Source organism: Nymphaea colorata, chromosome 7, assembly GCF_008831285.2.
Source record: "Nymphaea colorata isolate Beijing-Zhang1983 chromosome 7, ASM883128v2, whole genome shotgun sequence".
Classification (NCBI taxonomy): domain Eukaryota; kingdom Viridiplantae; phylum Streptophyta; class Magnoliopsida; order Nymphaeales; family Nymphaeaceae; genus Nymphaea; species Nymphaea colorata.
The window spans coordinates 19,353,106-19,372,336 of record NC_045144.1 but is presented as its reverse complement, the minus strand read 5'-3'; the positions used below and the strand labels follow the sequence as shown (position 1 = coordinate 19,372,336).

Below are 19,231 nucleotides of genomic sequence, written 5' to 3'. Positions count from 1 at the left end.
CGGCGTTCTAGACTGAGAAGTGCAAGACTCAATGGGTTCCGATACGGATCATCAAAATACTGATAGCTGGATTTGGCCTGGACCCTGTACCGCCATAGAAAAACTATGCTATTTGAGGGAGACAACAAGTTTCAAGGGTCCCTTAACAAAAACACCACACCGAATGCATAGACGATGGTCATCATAAAAAAACCTTGCAGTTTTTAGCGGGTCCATCCATGAGTGCATCATCAGCCTTATCATGAAGCACCATACCAAATGCATTCCATGTTCATCATCATGAGCCTCAACATATAAAATACCATAAAGCCACAAATTTTAATGGCTCCATCGCTACAGTCCACATCCTGAACCACCAAACCGAATCCATTCCATGCTACACCAAATGGTAGATGTGAAGACCATACCAAATGTGTACCATGGTTTCTTCATGACCCTTACCATCAATCATCTACCATCATCACGATGTACAACACGCATACAGCCATCAGCTATCATTTTTTTAGTCCTGTATCGATGATGAGCAGGTGGAATGGCGGAAGGCGAGAGGGCTATAAAAGCAGAAGATCAATTAGTGTCTGTTCTTATCAGTTTGATATCTGACATGTTATCACACGGCGTTAAATTAATTTATTGTGGGGGAGGTTGGCCACCACCGCTAGCTTGCCAGCGGGGCTTCCTCGAGCGTCGCCCATGCGTTGCACTACTGCAGGTGCACCCCTACCAATTCCTTAATCAAATATTATTTGGGATTCCTTCGTCCATTTTCTTTCCGACGGATCGTTTTTATTTTGATTTTCATTCTTGGTTAGTGGTTCTGTTTTTAAAATTTAGCCGAATATTGGGATTTAGTTAATAAGGTTGAACGAACGTTCAGAAAAACAAAAAATCCATAAGTCGGTCAATAAATTCAAGAAACTTTTGAGCGACTAAAATTTAGCTGGTATATTGATTTTGTCAATATATTCATTGAATATTTTGAAATTTCTCCACCGTATTTATATTTAGTAGGTTGATTTTATTGTGATGGATTGTTTAAGAAATTTCGATGCTTTATTTTGGAAAACCAGAAAAAAAAAACAGAAGATACTGAATCTATCAATGGGGAAGTGATTTTCTGGAAAATGTGCTGAACATAGAAATTTACATGTGAGGTGCATTTTAAAAAAACAGAAACTAAAATGCAGGTGTAAATTATTGGAATATTTTATAGTCACTAACATGAATATTTCACTTTTAATTCGCCGCTGTTTGGAAACAGAATTAAAAGGAAAAAGATTCAATCTCACTCGTTCTTAAGTATTTCACGAGATAATTTTTCTCTTCAATTATTAAAGTGATTTAAGCTGCTTATTCCCGCTATAATGCTATTGTTATTGTCTACAGGTGTCATTTCAATTGCTCGTGGCACTACCAAACACCAATAATCATATGAATACACGACCGAACTGCTGATTTATAGAAGAAAAAAAACACTTTTTTGAGTTTCCCAAATTTGAATGTATTAAAGAACCAGACATACCAGATTAACATATCAAACTTTATATAAGAGGCGTGACAGAATGCTAACTTATCTTTCATATCCAATACCATAAAATAAAATGCAAAAAATTCCGGCTGGTTGGTGTCACCCATGTCAATGACCTCAGGCGCCGGTTTCTCGCATATCGCCGGAAATGCCAAATCAAGAGAGAGACAAAAATTCTGAACAAATTTCCAACTTTCCAGCCATCGGGGGAACAGCATTGTCTAGCGAAAGACTATATCAATTGCGCCGTTCTCGCCCGGATCCAGCCAGAATTGCCAAAATTGGTTTATTGAGACCAGGTTCAAGTTGATTAGAAAATTTGGTTTCTATCAATTAAGGGTGGGCATCCGGCCCCATAGCCCGGATTTTGGCCCAGGCCAGGCTCAGCCCGATAGCCCGGGTTTCGGCTCGGTCCATTTAAATTTAAAAATTGATTTTTAAATTATAAAATATTTTTTAAAATATAAAATGTATTTAATAATACTAAATATATATTTTTAAAAAAAATTAAAAAAAATAAATTTTTAATGTAAACTGACCGGGTTGGGCCACTGCCAGACCTATCGGGCCCGGGCCCAATCGGGCCGGCCCGTTGCCCAGGCCTACTATCAATGTAGCATTCCAAAAATTTAGTCTCCTATTAAAAATTATAAAAGATCTTCGTTGACATATAAAGGATATTGTTAAAACGGTTAGTTGTTGTACATGGATCCAAATATAGATTTGACCTGTTTTGCAAAGGCTTTATAAGCAATGGTGGTTGATAGTAATTGGGGATGTCGAATGTTGGAAAACTTTTTTTAATTGTTGTGAACATATTTAAATAAAATATTTTTTTGCTCCAAAATGTATTAGTTATTGAAAATGGATTTGGATTTAGCTTGCTTGAAAAAAGTTATATTTCTGTGATTAGACTTGGAAGTGTTTTTGTTTGAAAATACATCCATGTCGGGAGTTGTAAACGGATTTCAGATTTGGATGAGTTCCTTTGCAAATGCATATGTAAATGTTGTTATGGATCTGGACCCGAACATAGTTTGGCCTAATATAGTTCCACGGTGTGAGTTCGTTTGACTACTGACTTCAACACAATGAATCTTTGGGAACAATAAAACATGATAATATATACTTATGGATAATCTGTAGCATTATTACGAAAGGATCTAAGTTGTTTTAGCATGCACATATATATGTTTGTAACTTTGCTATCTGCAACTTACTTGGATTACTACTTGAGATCCAGACTTTTGTGCTAATGAATTGAAATATACGTTAAATGATATTTGGTCTTTGATGTCCAGAAACGTAGATTATGCTTTTTTATCTAAGTTTAGATATGCTATACATGATGTTGTTAATTACGTCCGTAAAAGAAGTATATGAGCAAAACAATATATATACGTCAAAAAATATGTTTAAATGTTTGAACTAAATCATGAATGGTTTATGTGAAGTTCCCTAGCTAGAATGGTTTATTAACTTTGTCGGTGTAGACTAAAATAGGCAGGTAAAAAATCTAACCTATTGGCTAAATAACTTGGAATCTAAACCAGGTTGGATCTGGACCCGAGTTCATCAGCTCATGTATTCCAACTCACACTCAATTAGTCGGTGTATTAGCATCAAAAGTATAGTCAGGGGTATACCATAATTTACAAAATCCTCATACAACTACAACTCTCTGTAAAGGATTTGGATTGGGATAATCAAGATACCAAGAACTACCACTATGAAAACCAAATGCTAGTGAGCAGTAGAACGATTTTCAACGGCTCTTTGACAACTAATGCATACATTACCATGGTCCTCCTCATCAGTTTAGGATGTTCGTGCATAGAACTGAGCAGAGTGGTGAAGCCAACAACTTTTCATTATGAGGGGAAAACTATAGTTTTTACTTTTTATGTAAGCTAAATGAAACTTTTTTAAAACTGCACACACACATATATATATTGGGGAAGGATTATGGCTCTGCCCTTGTTCATGCATGACATAGTAATCATTATGAGCCTTTAAAGTTGGTTCCTTACCTTTTATTGAAAAAACAAAATTTACATGTACAAACGAAAAAGTGTATAAAAAAGATTCAAAAAACCAAATTTACAAGGAATGACTTACAACTCTCTCTAACACCAATTAGAGGGACAAAAACTTTAAGGAGATTAATCTCACTTCCAGTGATGGATTACATTAAGTCACTGTAACAAAAACCAAAACAAAGAAGGACATACCCAAAAGTATGTCCAAAACCCATGCCTACCCCGTAACCTTGGAGTCTTACAGCTGCTCTCGAGTGTTTATTTCCATTTTAAAGAAGCACCCAGAACCGCCAGCCTACTATTCACCTGTGAAGAACCTGCCTAGAAGAAGTGAAAATGGTTTCTAGTAAATCTGCAACATCTAATTGGAGCACTTTTCCTTAAAAAATATGTTGGTGTATATACAATTTCTATCTGCAGGAGCAGATGCAAACCATCTGCACTCCAGATATGGTTGCGGGAGGCTCTCCTGAGTGGCAGCGATCGTATCAGGAGAGTGGAACAGTTTCTCTCCACCTGTTCGAGAACTCTACAACGCTTCCTTTGCAGAAAATAAACTTACTGGCTTCTCTTATTGAATTGATGGTTAACATTCATGTGCCTTTACGTCATACCAAATGCCAACCACGACAATCATAATGGGCCGTCCCATGAGCATCGATACAGCTATGGAAGACCAAAAGATATTCTGAGACACCGGAACCTTCAACGGCTCCTTCACCACATCAAGAAGCAAAGGAGAAAACCTTATTCTGGTTGCTTCTCGCGACACTGCTTGACGATCTCTCTTCTCGTCAACTGCATCCAGGTTTTTGGGGGTTTAGGGACTTCAGTCCTTCCTGGCTCTAATCCCTTGGAACTACCGAACAGGAATCCCCTCCATGTTTCTTCTCAAGTGGGAAACCTTTCTGTTCCCTTTCAATTTTGTTTCGACCAATTGGAGCAGTCGATTTTTCGGCGTAGTCAAGATTTCTCGGAACCATTGGGCGGCGTTCCGGCAAAAATTTGAAGTGGGTATCGGGAAATGGTGATTGTCTGGCTGCCAGCTTCGTGAAGTGAAGAAGCAAAAGGGTCATGTCATAGAGAGCCGAGGGACTGCAACATGCAAGAAGAATTTTATGATGCTGCAAAATTGCTTCGTTATATGACGACCATATATGGACTTTCACTTATTTAGTCCTGTATCGATGGGCGGGTGGAAGTGGCGGGGGTGACAGGGCTATAAAAGGAGCAGACTGCCATTGTTCTAAACCACGCTTTTCTTTTCTTTTGGCTAAGATTAAGTGTATTTTTTCATTTATTACTTCTTTGGCCGAACAGAATCTGACATACATGAGTTCAAGTTCAGCTTTATTATTTTTTTAAAATTTCTCTTTGTAGCCTTACATGTTTCAGGAAGGTTATTGTGTGTATCCTTTGCCCTTTGTTTGGTTGGGTTCCTTGTGGTTGTTATTTAGGAAGTCAATGACCTCATTCAAGTTTTGTAGATGTTTTTTTTATTTTTGGTCTCTTGAACTTATTGTCATGATTATAGTTTTACAAAAAAATTTTCTCTGCTATTTTAAGTTTATTTTCTTCTTATATGGTTTCAATCTTTATTTACTTTTTTTTTTTTTGGAGTTTTCTAGTTTGGTACATTCTGGTAATTTACTTAAAGACGGTTAGCTGGTTATTCAAAGTATCTATTTCTTTTACCTGTGTTTTTAAAATTTTCGATTTCAGCTTTAAGATTTGGAATCTCTACCTTCTTCATTACCTTCTTCATAAGAATTTACATTGTTAGTCATTTCCGGTGCAGCCTCTACTTTGTGGAAAAAACATCCACAAAATTATTTTCAACGCTTTTGATACTTTTATGGTAAAATCAAACAATTTTATTTTATTTACTAACCTTCGTATCTCTTTTTTTTTTACTATCAAGTTTCTTAATTTTGCATTTAACCAAATGTTTTACCTGTATTGTCTGTTCTAACTATAAATTTTGTGAACACTATATAGATTTCAAAAAGTAAGATTGCATAATATAATGCTAGTAATTCTTTCATATTAATTTTTATTTGCTTTCGTTTTCTTTAAATCTTCCGGAGTGATACCTGCAATGGTTTTTTTTTTTGTGTCTCTTTTATATCTATAATTTAATACTGAACCATAACTTTGATCAGATCTGATTCAATTATCCAAATACAATCGTTTGTTTCATATGAAAATTCTAGTTTAGGTAGGTTTTGCAAATCTTTTGAATTTTTTGTATATGTTGTCTGTCAGTTTCATCGATAATACTCTTTATCCTTATTTAACTTGATCTGTAAAGGTTTACAATATTCTGCCAACTTAGGAATATCATACCTTTTAAGTGGCTTAAATCACACATCACAAACGTGAGCTGGTTACGTGCATTGATTTTGCTTCCCTCTTCTACAAGAAAGGACGAAAAAGGAGTCGAAAGTGCTCGGATTTGGAAGAGGTCGGCAGAAACTCTTGAACGGATTTGGAAGCAATGGATGCTTTACCCACATGAATGCAAGAGGCTCACTTCAGAACTTAGCAAAAGCTAGGGTGAAAAAAAATTGCAGAATCTTTTGAGAAAGCTGCCAAACAGGAGGACCCAGAGAGAAGGAAAGGATTTGCTACTTGCAATCGTTCAATTTGGTTTATGTCTGGTCTTTTGGGTGGAGATTGTGATCTATGGTTCATGAATTATGTCAGTTGCATTAACAAATTTTATTATAATTTGGTATTTGCTACTTGCTTCTCCCAATTATGGAGTATATATGAGTTGGAGCCTATATGTAATGTAATATTTGAGTTTTTACACTATTGTCTTCTCTTTTACCATCGCTTTTTTACGCGCCCTTTTTTGGCGGGTAAACATTACATGGCGATTGTCTACATCTTCCCCTCCGGACGTTCCAGCCACTTCCCGGTCTTATTTCGGGAAAATTTCTCCGCATCTTTTACAGTGACCACAAAGTTGGAACTCCTGCCGGAAAGTTTTCCATTTCCAGCATGACTTGCTTCCACAAAGCAGAGAAATAGAGAGAAAGGACGTCAACGCGCGCTTGCCTGTTTTAGCAATCTGTCTGTTAATATCGCATACTTAAACTAAGCGTTCTTGTTGTTCATGTTTTCTGTTTCCCGTCCTTATCCGACGCATTTATCTTCAACTGCGGAAAAAAAACTTGGTGATCAACATCTAAAATAATAAAAACTTATAAACATGCCAAGGGCTATAACATAGCTCGTCTATCGGCAATGGAGTCCGGGCGTACGACTCCAGAGTTATATCCATCAAGAAAAACAATGGTGATCCTCTCTTAGTTGTCTCATATACGGAACCCTCTTAGTTGTCTCATATATGGAACCCAGTCTAGCTGCAAGCAATAGGATCACCATTGTTTTTCTTGATGGATATAACTCCGGCGTCGTATGCCCGGACTCCATTGCCGATCGACGAGCTATGTTATAGCCCTTGGCATGTTTATAAGTTTTTATTATTTTAGATGTTGATCACCAAGTTTTTTTTCAGGAGTTGAAGATAAATGCGTCAGATAAGGACGGGAAACGGAAAAAATGAACAACAAGAACGCTTAGTTTAAGTATGCGATATTAACAGACAGATTGCTAAAACAGGCAAGCGCGATGACGTCCTTTCTCTCTATTTCTCTGCTTTGTTAAGCACAGCAGAAGCAAGTCATGCCGGAAATGGAAAACTTTCCGGCAGGAGTTCCAACTTTGTGGACACTGTAAAAGATGCGGAGAAATTTTCCCGAAATAAGTCCCGAAAGTGGGTGGGACGTCCGGAGGGGAAGATGTAGGCGATCGCCATGTAATGTTCTCCCGCCCAAAATTGGGTGGAGATTGTTGAAACCAAATTGAACGATTGCAAGTGGCAAATCCTTTCCTTCTCTCTGGGTCCTCCTGCTTGGCGGCTTTCCCAAAAGCTTGTGCAATTTTTTTTCACCCTCGCTTTTGCTATGTTCAGAAGTGAGCCTCTAGCATTCATGTGGGTAAAGCATCCACTGCTTCCAAATCCGTTCAAAAGTTTCTGCCGACCTCTTCCAAATCTGACCACTTTCGACTCCTTTTTTCGTCCTTTTTTTGTAGAAGAGGGAAGCGAAACCAATGCACGTAACCAGCTCGCGTTTGTGATGTGTGATTTAAGCCACTTAAAAGGTATGATATTTGAAGATGTTCTTCACCAAGATTATGCTTTCCAATATATAAAAGGAAGCTTATGAGTAAAAAGGGAAAAAAAAAAATCGTTTGCTTTCGTCTGGTCTGGCTTAGAGAGGAGAGGACTGTTCAAAATGGCTTCGAGAGGAGACTACTGTTCAAAATGACATCGGGTTGTGCACCCTGACCGACAGGTTTTGGTGGTTCACGAGAAGGGCGAAACCATCTCATTTAAGATCTTGGTGATTTTATGATGCATCCCAAAAGCGGGGCTTACATTGTAGCTGGCCTACACCAGGCCACGACAATTACTTTATTTATATATAAAAATTTCATTAATTTTTAGTTTTTCATATGTGAGTAAATATAAACTTATTGTCTGTCCCTCAAAAAAAAAATTTCTGGCTCGGCCACTGGTTAACCGTTCATCAGCATCCACGAAACGGTGCATCGTCAAAAGAAAAGTTTAAAATCAAAACTGTACATTCCGTCAGTTTTGAACTGTAGAAAATTATTTCAATGGAACACAGTTGTATGCATTCATATGATTTTGAACTTTTCTTTCATAAATGATAAGATGTCATTCACAGAATGTGAGGCTGGTTTTAGTAAACATACTAATAATTTTATTATAATTGTATTTATTTATTTATAATATAAGGTTTCATTTAGTTTCCAATCTATGCAGCATGGATTCTTTTTAAAAGTAGAACCCAATTAAGCAATATTTGCTCCTATACTTGAAGTTTAAAACGGGTATGGAACATGGCTAAGCTTAACTGCGCTCATTCTTTCGAAAGGAATTGTCTAAAACTAACTACATGCTTTAATAAATCAATTTTGAAACAGCAACAATTTACTTGATTAGTTTAACCTTTAAATTGTGTTTAGCCTAAACTAGTTTGCTGCCCAGATGAACCTTAACTTGCCTGGCTAGTTAAGGTCCATGACCTGAATGAGATTAAGTGAAGTGTGAGCCAACTTATACTATAGAACCCACAAATTCGTCATTGGTCAAACAATTTTGCCCTGATTTTGAATTGATTTCCAAAGCAGGTTCAACATTACGGGTCATTTATCAGGAAAAAAAAAAAAACTCTTAAGAACTTCATTCACTAACCGGAAGGCCAAACCCAGATCTCCTAAGTTGCCGTCATCCTAAAAATGACCATTTTGCCACTGATACCTACCATTTTTACCCCCAAAATTGAAAAGTTCTTCTAGAATTCTAAAAACTGCCAAACAGTGGTGCAGTTAGGATAACTCTCTCTATAGTCCGCAGAAGTTGTTAGAGTCAACAATAGGTTTACCTTAGCTAAGAACTAGCCTACTCTAATTTAATAAGCTCACTGAGATCAGCCATCTACCATTTCTGAATTACCAAAACCCTATTAGGCCTGACCAAGCTCCACATATGGCCTCCTCACTCTTGAGTTGGAGTTTCAGGATCTAGATTTGACTTATAAGGCAGTTGTCCTGAAGTCAGAGTGTCACTCTCCCTTCTCTCGGTTCGCTTTGGTTGGCTGGCCTCGCCTAGACGCAGCTGAATGAACTTGGTCATTTACTGGCCCCGCATGCTTCTGGTCACGATTTGTGGGTGCTTGAGTGAACTCTTCATCCTCTGATGGAGATAGGTCACTTTGTCGTCAGCCTTATAAGAGTAAGGGTGGGCATCAGGCCGAGCCGCCTTTGGGTACCCAGTACCTGGCCCGGTCGGACCCAAATACGAGCCAAGAAAACCAGGTCCCAAGTCGGGCCCGGGCCAAATAACGCAGCTTGGGTCGGCCCGGCCCAGCCCGATCCGGCCAGCTCCCCTCCCCCTCCCCAGTCCCCCGCTCCCCCTCCCCCTCCGGCTCCCTCTCCCCCTCCCCCTCCGACAATCATGTTTTTTCATGACGACTCTTGGAAAAAAGACAATGGATATGATAGCATAAACGGTTTAATGGAACATGAGAAAGTTCGGCCTAATTATAGTGATGATTTGTCTGACATTTTTTTGGTCGGTTCGGTTCCTTCTACTCTGCTCCGCAGTGCATGAGTTCTTGAACTTTATAGTGAGTTTCCAAGCCTTGCGGTTGAAAGCAACATTTGCTCAGCTTAAAGCCGCAAAGGGTGCCCACTAATGCCTGAGAACCAAAACGTGATTAGACATAAAAATTCAGATAAAAAAATGGATATAACTATCTTCAAGAGCATATAAAGGAGTTGTTAAAGTGATTGGTTGTTCTCATTACTAATTATTTTGGCCTTTGGATCGAAACCAAAACTATTAGGGAGCGAGTTGGAATCTACTGAATCAGGCCCGACTTTATTGTCATAGTGGGTCGAGTCGCTTTAGTGATATCAAAACACAGTTCAATACTCAACCTAAAAAGTAAGCACTAGGCATAATCACAGCTTAAAAAACATGGGTTTCATACTGTAAGATGTTTGTGCAAGTTTCCATGTGTTACTTTTCTTCTACCATGGAATTAAACACTTTGCAACATGATTATTCCTTTGCAAAGATCAAGCAGGCTGACACCAGTCATCAAACATAAATCTATCCAAATAGAGAATTACTTGTCTGAGCCAAGTGTTCCGTAGGCTTAAGCTTTGATAAAACTATGTAGCACTTTTCATGACTCACTTCAGAGAATCCTTTTCCCCTTTTCATTGCAGAAATTTTACAAAACAGGTGACATGATAAAATCTTAGTGCCAATTTGAACTTCTTTACAAACTTATTATCTCACAGTGAGGTAATAACTAAATCAATTTCCTCAAACATACGTTGATCAGTTTTACCACCAACTCCTAAATTTTACCACCACAACTCCGTGCTTTGTTTTATTTTTCTTTTTTCCTCAGGGTCCACCTGAAATGCCTATTCGATTTTGGTATGTGCTCACATGCACCATGTCCGCTTGATATTTTTTTTTAATCAGTTTTTTACATTTTTCATGCTCATACGCTGGCATGACGAACAGCGGACTAGGCTATGACCGGGCTTATTTAAATAAATAACAGTCTGTTTGGACCGGACCTTACTGAATAAGACCTGCGGCAGGTAGCTGTAGAACCCTTTTTGGATCTGGATCTAATCAAACTCGGAACTCAGACTTGAAATAAAAGTTCAAATCAATGAAATTGAAGATCCAGATACGACTTCTTAGCTTACGGACAAACCCATAATTTTGTCCTAAATGATCAGATCTCAACCCCAGGCACACTCAGCCACAATCAAACCCTACTTCCGCTACTGAATTTACTTAAACTTTCGCATACCCGATCGGAATTTGGAGATGTAGACGGCCGAATATTGCCTGGTATTCGAAAGCGGAGGAGGTCCAATTGAAGGTTTTGGATTTTCTTAATAATGTTGACAGGTGCAAACTTTACCTAAAAGAATATTTCATTTTATCACCCAAAAAACAGCCGAAGCTCACATTCAACCCTTTATGTGTAGGAACTTTAGGTTCCGCCCAGGATCTCCAACCAAGTTTGGCCTGCAACTCTGCGAGCAAGAAAGGAAGAAAGAAAGAAAACTAGAGAGAGAGAGATTTTTGGGGTTTTCTTCCAAGGGGCCTCTCACAGGTTGATGTGTTAGAGAGAGATTCATCAAACTCTCTAGATATACTAGGAATCGATAGTCCAGCCCCTTAGGTTTTTCCCAACCCTAGCAGCGGTTGAGTGAGTGAGAGATTTTAGGTGAGCATTAAAGCTCGTAACTGCAAGTGGGCCCCCCTTGCAGTTACGATATGAATGGGTAGGGCTCATGGCCACTACCACTACCCAACATCTCCCACTTGGCCATGAGACCGCCAGTTTGCTTCCACTCTATGTGGGTTTTCTTTATTCAATTTGTTACGTGGTTTTCCATAATTGGCTTTTCCAACGCAACCTAACCTTTTTGAAGGTTTACAGCGAGGTTTTCCATTCAATGGTTTTTCCTTCGCAACCTTTCAAATATTTAATATATATCACATTATAACATACTAAAACTTAGTCCCATGTGGACCACAAGTTTTACATAAAACATCAAGAATTCTCTTGATTATAATACTAGCAATCATATAAGCATTTGGAACGTGCATGCATATTCTCTTCTTATTCAACAATGAAATCAATCTGAATATTTTTCAACCACCTCACAAAGAGGCAAACCAGGAATTTCTTAGCCTCATACATTTAGAATTCCTTTTGTTAAAAAATGCTAACAATCACTTGAATATATCATTTGTTTCATTCATGTATCTCAAACATTTAACTGTCATAAAACAAGGGTCAGCCTGGACTTTCTTAATGTATACTTACAAGCCAAATTAGAAGCTTGTACCAAGTCCAGAACACATGAAATATTTTTCTTTACTGTATTCCATAATTACTTAACTCCTTTAACAACAGGAGTTCCATAGCATTTATGCAATGCATTATATCATATGGCAAAGCAATATTAGTTTTTCAACATAGTAAATGACATATTCAAGTGTGCTCCCACTTATCAAATATTTATATAGTCATCAACTTGATTAGCGACACTTAATCTTTATTATGACTATTTAAGGGAATGAGCAATCAACCCATAGTCTATCATACAAGCACTTTTCATCTTGTATAATTTTCATCAATGTACTCTCTCATACAATGAGTTTCATTTAACTCATCAAGGTCAATACATAATTTTGACAACCCATGCATGCAATATACAATTCACATATCTCTACATATGTATACCACAAGATGATCAATAAGATCACTAATAAGCTTCAGTTGGACGTTTAATACCAAACTGATCTTAGTCGGTTCATTACCTGACCGCTTATTAGCATATTCAATCAATCAAACTTGATCACCAAATAAATAGTCAGTTTTTGTACATGCAACAATTATTCACATATAATCATGGAGCTCACTACCCAGTCGGTTCATTACCAGACTTATCATCATAAGAATCGTGCACAGTTGATTCATCATTAAATTGTTTCTCAGTCGGTTCATTGCCAGACTGATTATCTGAATAAATCAGATCCTCCAGTAGATCGTTATGATCTCCCATTGGATTATTGTATTCGGTATTCTTATTCGAACACTTCAAACTCATGCGTAAAAAGAAAATGTCATATACCCTACTTTCATTTGGGTATCCCATACATATGTATTTGCAAACACATCGTTTCATTTTTAGATATGCATTTAACATGTATTATAGATCTCCAAGTATTTCAATATGAATCTAATTAGTGTGGATCTCATTATTTTCATGAGTATTATTTTATACCTCATGAAAAATTTAAAATCAAATTCATCCTCAAACAGAAACTTGCTTAATACCAAGCTAGCTTTGTTTGATCCTCAAACGAATAAATAACATAATATGCTTGGATCTAATATAAACAAGATATGGTTGTTTAACCATATATCCAAATATATATTCAAATCTGAATCAATGATGTATATAAGGTGGATCTCAAACAATGAATAGATCCAATTCCAAAAGCCACATGAATATAAAGATTCAGATTAAATTAGTATAGATCCAAACCAAAAACATCCACAATACAATTGATATGAGTTTAAAACACATGATCCTCATTGAAATATTCTACAATATGATTCAACAACCATATTTAGATCATTGCTAACCCATCTCTCTTTTGAGAAAAACAAGTTATCATGTATTAGCACTTTAGTGCTACAAAGCTTCAAACAAGTATTATATTACATCTCTTGAGTATGCATTAAAATAAATTCATTTTCCTAAGAAAGAAAGGCAAATGAAGTTTTATTCAATGATTTTCAATAATAACCTTTGGATCTAGAATGACAACACGTATTGCCAAAAGCAACCATGATAACATATATTGGAATTAAAACAACAGGATATGAATTATTCTCACATATCCAAACAAGTCAGTTTAGATCTGCAGCTAAACTTTACGTAATGTGGATTTCATTAGTTCAAATATGAAAATTCAGATCCAACCAGCAATATCCACAATACAATAATCTGAATTTAAAAAAAAATGATCCATATGAAGTATTGTGCACTATGATTTCAATAACCATGCTTGGATCCAAACAATAGTCCAACTGTTGAACAAGGTGAAACAAGAAAAAATTTCTTTACCTTGAGATGATGCAGGTTTTTACCCAAACTTATCCATCACCCTTAAGAGCAAATAAAGTAAGTCTTTAAATCAAGACATTCAAACTTATATGAGTTCCACTCCAAGAGTGTTACATTACACCTCTTGAATATATATTTTAAAACAAGTTCACCTCATTAATGGAGTAAATAAAGCCTTGTTCAATAGCACTCTGCCTTGTTCAATAGCACTCTAGAATGATTTGAGTATGAAAGGACAACAAATATCATAATATCATTGGATCCAAAAAGCAAACATGATATATTGTGTTTAGTAACAGTACGAGAATTTGGATCCAATGATTCAACCAAGTTAATTTGGAACTTAATGTATCACGACCCAACATAATGTTATAAGGATCTCACCATGTCTAAGAGTGTTGATTTACACCTCTTAGCATATCAACATGTGATAACATAATCATTCCTTCTAACTGGAATTCATCTTTAGCACTTTAGCGTTACACACATTGCAAAAGTACAACTTGTAAAACCATTAGATCTAAAAATCAAAGCTCATCATAATATGTTTAGATCTAATATAGATCTTGAACAAGTCAAATCAGATCATGCTCCAAAAGAATGCAATGTTTAGTGTTTAGTGTCAACTGAATATGGATTTTGAAAACAAAAGTTTTGGTCATATCTAATATCTGCATAGACCCAAAATTAAGATGAATATTCATAAATTAAGTACAATAACATATACTTGAACCAACATAAACAGGATATGGATTTTTAACCAATATCCAAACAAATTTAGATCTGAATATGTCATAATTCAAACTGAATACAAATATGGTTCTTAAGCAACAATCAGATCCAAAGCAACAATCCAAATAATTATTTAAATTCAGATCGGATCCACATACAATAATATCAACAAGAGGATCCAAATTCAAATTCAGTATAAACATGTTTCAACATAATATCCATATCCAAATACGACACAACATTTATAGCGCCATTGGGTCATGCACACACAAAGTAACAAAATTGCATAAGCACACAAACTTGTTGCTAACCATTTTTAGTTTTCACCATTTCTAAGCTCCCACTGTTGAAATCATTTCTAAGTTAATTCCATGACAAATATATAACAACGATACACAACAGGGAGAAGATCTTTAATACCATTTTAAGGTATCACTTAAAACAATCAAAACTCAATATTAAATTTTAAATCGTTTGGAACCCTTTTTGCTGCAATTTTCGATCATCTTGAGGGAACCTATATACAATTATACAAAATCTCTGTTTTCATCGGAAATGCAAAACAATTTCTGGAACCTTCTTTCAGAAATTTAGAATAACTCTGAGGGTATCATTACGGAAAGAAATTTAGAATAACTCTGAGGGTATCATTACGGAATTTCATATAAAATTCTAGGTTTCCACAGAAATAAGCTTTCACAAGCCTTTTTCTGAAAAGATTTTCAGCAAAAATGGCAGCGGAACTAATATTTACAAAATATGAATGCGTTTCAAAACATTATGAGAAATGTGTGGACCAAATTCGTAATTTCAAAATTTTTTGTATAAATACCCCTCCGAACGAGTTTTCCCCATTTTTCTCGCTCGATACTCTCTCTCCTCTCGCGAAAACCATTTGCTAGGGTTTCGCCCGCCGCACCTCCACCGCGTCCGGCTGACCGACGGTTTCAACTGCCGCCTCCGGCCAATTTCCACCATTATCGCGAGGAGATGCTCGTGCCACTTCAGAGAACAACCCTGATTCACTACTCCCGTAAGTGAAAGGGCCACCGCCGGCCATGGTGGTGGCCTTTCCCCCTTTTTTTTTTTGTGCCTTTTTTTTTTTTTTAATCAGAAGAAAGGAAACAGGCCGTCGCCCCTCCTCTTCCGTGATGAAGGAGAGGAAGGGCCGCCGTCAGGCGGTCAGCAGGGAGTGTGTGCAGCCTTCCTTCTCGCTCGGTGTTTCTTATCTGAGACAGCACTAAAAAAAAGGATGCTTGCCCTTTCCTGCTGGTGAAGGCGTTCTCCACATGCTCGGTCATTGGAAAAACAAAGAGGTCGACTAAAAAAAAAAAAACGAAGTCCTCTGATTTATGCATTCTCTGTCCAAACCCTCTGCTATTTGTTCTTATTACAGCGTCTTCCTTTTAAGACACTTATATGCTTGGGTTAGAGATCGACACTGATCTTTGCTTCTCTTGAAACTCAGAGACAGAGCACTCAACACTAGCATGCTTTGCACATTCACAAAACATGATTCGATATACAGCTTGATACACACTTAGGCATTCACAGCATGACATAGGTAATCATCATAGGCGTCACAGAAGTCTGAAGAGACTTACCGAAATTAGAAGAACCTGACGCTCTGATACCACTGTAGGAACTTTAGGTTCCGCCCAGGATCTCCAACCAAGTTTGGCCTGCAACTCTGCGAGCAAGAAAGGAAGAAAGAAAGAAAACTAGAGAGAGAGAGATTTTTGGGGTTTTCTTCCAAGGGGCCTCTCACAGGTTGATGTGTTAGAGAGATTCATCAAACTCTCTAGATATACTAGGAATCGATAGTCCAGCCCCTTAGGTTTTCCCCAACCCTAGCAGCGATTGAGTGAGTGAGAGATTTTAGGTGAGCATTAAAGCTCGTAACTGCAAGTGGGCCCCCTTGCAGTTACGATATGAATGGGTAGGGCTCATGGCCACTACCACTACCCAACATTATGCTCTTACAATTTCATCATCTTACATCTTACAGCTTCGGGGATATGTTTGTTCACCTAGAATAAATCAGAGTTGGACGCAATGTCTATGCATGTTGCAGGTTTAAATTTGGAGTAAATCCTAAAAATATAGTCCAAAAGAAACACTAATACCGCTAAATGCCGGAATTAGCAAATATATGGAAGGAGAAACACAAATCGACATTGAACCTTTCTAATGACGATGGATGCTTGCGGTTCATGAGTTTCAACAAATTAAGGAGAATCTATATGATAAATTTCCAAGAACAGTGATTATACATGCCAATCCAAGTTACCTAGACTTGCATCATGATATATTTTAGTTTAACCTATTTTCCCGTTCAGAATACACTTTAAGAACAATCAGAAGACTTAACTATGTTATGATTTCTGTAGTTTCACCATCTTCAGCTTTTAACTTGATTAATATTTCTTATCACTAGCTGTGGAAAAAGAAAGGGAAAACTGTGCATATGGAAGTAGGACAAACATTCATGTTTGCGAGTGCATGCACACACACACACACAGACGTCTCCTCTTTCAGATATCCAGTAAGTACAGCAAAAAGAAGAAAAGAGAAAAGCAAGATCTCCTGCGCGTGCACACACGCGCACAACACACAGTGATCTATCTTTCCCTTCCTTGAGAGATTCAATCAGTAATCAAATCAATATCAGAAGGAGAAAACAAGAAAATGCAAGATCTCATGACATGATGGCCAGTTCTTGCACGGAGGATGTTTCAAAACGCTGATTCCTAGATAAGTAACTAAAGGGAGGTAACGCGCCTCTTTCTCACAAATCGGCAGGAGCTATCGGTGAATATCAACATTAAAAGCACACAAGCGAAGAAGGAAAAAAACAACCCAAACCATTCAACTTGATCGACTGCCTCGGAACGGATAAAAGAGAAAAAATGAAGATCGGGAACAAGTGCAAGAATCCAATCTCGCACGAAATCGTCTCAATAAAAATTCTCCAGATCATAGCAAAAAAGCATGCGCCGCGCGTTTTCCTCGTAGATCCACCGCGATATCAGTACATACAAATATGAAAGCGAAGGGACAAAGACAATAAACTATAAATGAACAGATAACCGATCGCTAGGACAGAACCGCTACATTGCACAGTCTACTTCGAAATAGGACGAACCGACGAAGAGAAGAATGTAAAACGGGGAACATGCTTCCCTTATCTCAACAGGAACAATCAGGAGTGAGATGGAAAGAAACTTACCTCGAAGAGCTCGGTAAGATCGCCGCAACAAGAATCTAAAAGCCCGATGAGGTAGAAGACTGCAACCGATCGTTGACGACGAATCTCTCTCTCTCTCTCTCTCTCTCTCTCTCTCTCTCTCTCTTCCAATTTTCGCGGGACGCGGGAAAGAAAAGGCGGTAGACCTTGCTTTCAAAACCTTCACGCGCTTTTTATATGCATGTTAACGGGTCGGACACATGCCGAGTTTCTGGTATCAGAAGTCCGTCCTTATCCAATTTGGCTTGGTTGGATTTGGATTTAAATCGGATCTTGCAGAGATCCAACGTTTACGCCTAACGGGATTCAATTTCTGCTTGAATTTAGATACAAATGCAAAAGTCATTACCCAAATAACAACAGGAGGAGTCAATACAATGTATGTCACAAGTTATTGTCTGATATTGAAAGGCTTAGACTACCAATGCCTCTCCGTATGTCAGCTGTTATAAGCAAATTTGCATCGTATCTAAGCCTGAGCACTAGGGCAAGGCCGCCGGTGGATGGATACTCGGTACTCAGCTTAGCTTGACAGGTGGGCTCGATAAAATTTTTAAATGTTTATTAATTTTTATATATAATTATAATATTTTATTGCTATATTTTTTAATTTAATTGGGTCAAGCTTGAGCTTGGGTTTTAATTACCGAGCCGAGCCCAAGCTCGGGTTTCGGGTGTCAGGCCGGCCCAAGCTCGACTGCTTATCGGGTTGGGTCAGGCCGAGCCAGCCCGATGCCCACGCTTAATCGTATTGTATTGACCTCCCATCATATCATGTCGATGTAAGAATTCTTAGGGGGCATGTGATAGAATGATAGCTCTATATTTGAGATCGTCAACATTTAAGAACGATAGATATAAGATCCAACCGTCCTCCCTTCAATCTGACTTTTTCTCAATGCAAAAAAAGCATAATGATATTGTGTGAATCTTAGGTCTGGCTTAAGATTTTTAGTTTGATGAACCATGCATTTTGCGATGAATTTTTTTACCACATCAGCAAAAGTATGTCACGTCACTTCCAACATTAGATCCAAATATTTCAAATCCAGAGCAATCAAATGCCCTCTTAAAGTGCATTTAAAAGTCCCATATTTTAGATTGGGGGCTAAATTGAAATCTCTTTTACATGAGAGCTACATAGTGAACAAATACTGGATTTTACCATTGGGTAAAAAGCAAAAACAAGGACTTGACATCCTCAATTTATGGTCAAAGCCTCATATTTTTGGTAAAATGGAAGAGGATTTGACTTCAAATTATCAAATCTGAGGTACTCAGTCATAATTATATCACCTCAAATCTCATATCCAAAGTAAACAAATTAACGCCTCCATAAGACTGTTGGTCGTATGAATATTATATTATTTCAAAATTTGATTTCAATCTTTAGGATAGATTCAT

The 19,231-nt window shown here is 37.5% G+C and overlaps 1 pseudogene; it reads left to right on the top strand.

The window, feature by feature from the left end:
• The first annotated feature begins 547 nt into the window (after window positions 1–547).
• Window positions 548–723, top strand: LOC116258211 (U2 spliceosomal RNA; annotated as a pseudogene).
• The last annotated feature ends 18,508 nt before the right edge of the window (window positions 724–19,231 follow it).